The sequence below is a fragment of the Lissotriton vulgaris genome, chromosome 8 (assembly GCF_964263255.1).
Source record: "Lissotriton vulgaris chromosome 8, aLisVul1.2, whole genome shotgun sequence".
Classification (NCBI taxonomy): domain Eukaryota; kingdom Metazoa; phylum Chordata; class Amphibia; order Caudata; family Salamandridae; genus Lissotriton; species Lissotriton vulgaris.
This window is the reverse complement of record NC_141696.1, coordinates 1528615158-1528618196: the sequence shown is the minus strand read 5'-3', so window position 1 is coordinate 1528618196 and position 3039 is coordinate 1528615158.

Here is a 3039-nt window from a genome sequence, read left to right as displayed (position 1 = left end):
TATTCATCAAATTTTTTCCAACTGATCTACAACACAATCAATTTAACATAGACTTTGCTTTATGTCCTCCTTCTAAACTTGCTTCCACCTCTCTTACCTTCAGGTTTGACAATGAATATTTCCCATTTCATGCTTTTTTGTAAAGTAAACTCTTGTCTGCATTACCTTCCACTTCCCCTTGAACACAGATGTCAGTAGTCAGATGACATTGCTTACCTACTCATGCCAAATATATCTGGGTAATATAGTGCTAGTCCATTCAGAGTTAAAAAAACAACTACCTAACCTGGATCCCAAAAATGCTATTTGCCCATTGCACCAGTTAATTGCGGAATGATACATGACTCCTTAAAACATATCTCTACCATATGAGGTTAAAAATCCAGGTCCTGCATCTATTTTGTTAAATGGTTTAAATTAAAGTATGAAGACTACAGCTAGCAGGAGGCAGAAATAGCTCAGTTGGGAGAGCGTTAGACTGAAGATCTAAAGGTCCCTGGTTTAATCCCGGGTTTTGGCACTGTTGAGAGGTTCCTTGCTTCTCACAAAATAAGTCTTGGAATCAGCTGTAGTACTTTTTTCTCTATCAACATTTTTATCAACTGATCCACAAAATGATCAATTCAACATAGACTTTGCTTCATGTCCTCCTTTTAAACTTTCTTCCACCTATCTTGCCTTCAGGTTTGACTATGAATGTTTCCCATTTCGTCCTTTTTTGTAAAGTAAACTCTTGTCTGCATCACATTCCACTTCCCCGTGAACACAGATGTCAGTAGTCAGATGACATTGCTTACCTACTCATGCCAAATATATCTGGGTAATATAATGCTAGTCCATTCAGATTTAAAAAAACAACTACCTAACCTGGATCCCAAAAATGCTATTTACCCATTGCACCAGTTAACTGGGGAATGATACAGGACTCCTTAAAACATATCTCTACCATATGAGGTTAAAAATCCAGGTCCTGCATCTATTTTGTTAAATGGTTCAAATTAAAGTATGAAGACCCCAGCTATCAGAAGGCCAAAATAGCTCAGTTGGGAGAGCGTTAAACTGAAGATCTAAAGGTCCCTGGTTCAATCCTGGGTTTCGGCACAGTTGAGAGGTTCCTTGCTTCTAACAAAATAGGTCTTGGAATCAGCTGTAGTACTTTTTCTCTATTCATCAAATTTTTTCCAACTGATCTACAACACAATCAATTTAACATAGACTTTGCTTTATGTCCTCCTTTTAAACTTGCTTCCACCTCTCTTACCTTCAGGTTTGACAATGAATATTTCCCATTTCATGCTTTTTTGTAAAGTAAACTCTTGTCTGCATTACCTTCCACTTCCCCTTGAACACAGATGTCAGTAGTCAGATGACATTGCTTACCTACTCATGCCAAATATATCTGGGTAATATAGTGCTAGTCCATTCAGAGTTAAAAAAACAACTACCTAACCTGGATCCCAAAACTGCTATTTGCCCATTGCACCAGTTAATTGCGGAATGATACAGGACTCCTTAAAACATATCTCTACCATATGAGGTTAAAAATCCAGGTCCTGCATCTATTTTGTTAAATGGTTTAAATTAAAGTATGAATACCACAGCTATAAGCAGGCCGCAATAGCTCAGTTGGGAGAGCGTTAGACTGAAGATCTAAAGGTCCCTTGTTCAATCCCGGGTTTCGGCACAGTTGAGAGGTTCCTTGCTTCTAACAAAATAGGTCTTGGAATCAGCTGTAGTACTTTTTTCTCTATCAACATTTTTATCAACTGATCTACAAAATGATCAATTCAACATAGACTTTGCTTTCTGTCCTCCTTTTAAACTTTCTTCCACCTATCTTGCTTTCAGGTTTGACAATGAATGTTTCCCATTTCGTCCTTTTTTGTAAAGTAAACTCTTGTCTGCATCACATTCCACTTCCCCTTGAACACAGATGTCAGTAGTCAGATGACATTGCTTACCTACTCTTGCCAAATATATCTAGGTAATATAGTGCTAGTCCATTCAGAGTTAAAAAAACAACTACCTAACCTGGATCCCAAAAATGCTATTTACCCATTGCACCGGTTAACTGGGGAATGATACAGGACTCCTTAAAACATATCTCTACCATATGAGGTTAAAAATCCCGGTCCTGCATCTATTTTGTTAAATGGTTCAAATTAAAGTATGAAGACCCCAGCTATCAGAAGACCGAAATAGCTCAGTTGGGAGAGCGTTAGACTGAAGATCTAAAGGTCCCTTGTTCAATCCCGGGTTTCGGCACAGTTGAGAGGTTCCTTGCTTCTAGCAAAATAGGTCTTGGAATCAGCTGTAGTACTTTTTCTCTATTCATCAAATTTTTTCCAACTGATCTACAACACAATCAATTTAACATCGACTTTGCTTTATATCCTCCTTCTAAACTTGCTTCCACCTCTCTTACCTTCAGGTTTGACAATGAATATTTCCCATTTCATGCTTTTTTGTAAAGTAAACTCTTGTCTGCATTACCTTCCACCTCCCCTTGAATACAGATGTCAGTAGTCAGATGACATTGCTTACCTACTCATGCCAAATATATCTGGGTAATATAGTGCTAGTCCATTCAGAGTTAAAAAAACAACTACCTAACCTGGATCCCAAAACTGCTATTTGCCCATTGCACCAGTTAATTGCGGAATGATACAGGACTCCTTAAAACATATCTCTACCATATGAGGTTAAAAATCCAGGTCCTGCATCTATTTTGTTAAATGGTTTAAATTAAAGTATGAAGACTACAGCTAGGAGGAGGCCGAAATAGCTCAGTTGGGAGAGCGTTAGACTGAAGATCTGAAGGTCCCTGGTTCAATCCCGGGTTTCGGCACAGTTGAGAGGTTACTTGCTTCTAACAAAATAGGTCTTGGAATCAGCTGTAGTACTTTTTCTCTATTCATCAAATTTTTTCCAACTGATCTACAACACAATCAATTTAACATAGACTTTGCTTTATGTCCTCCTTCTAAACTTGTTTCCACCTCTCTTACCTTCAGGTTTGACAATGAATATTTCCCATTT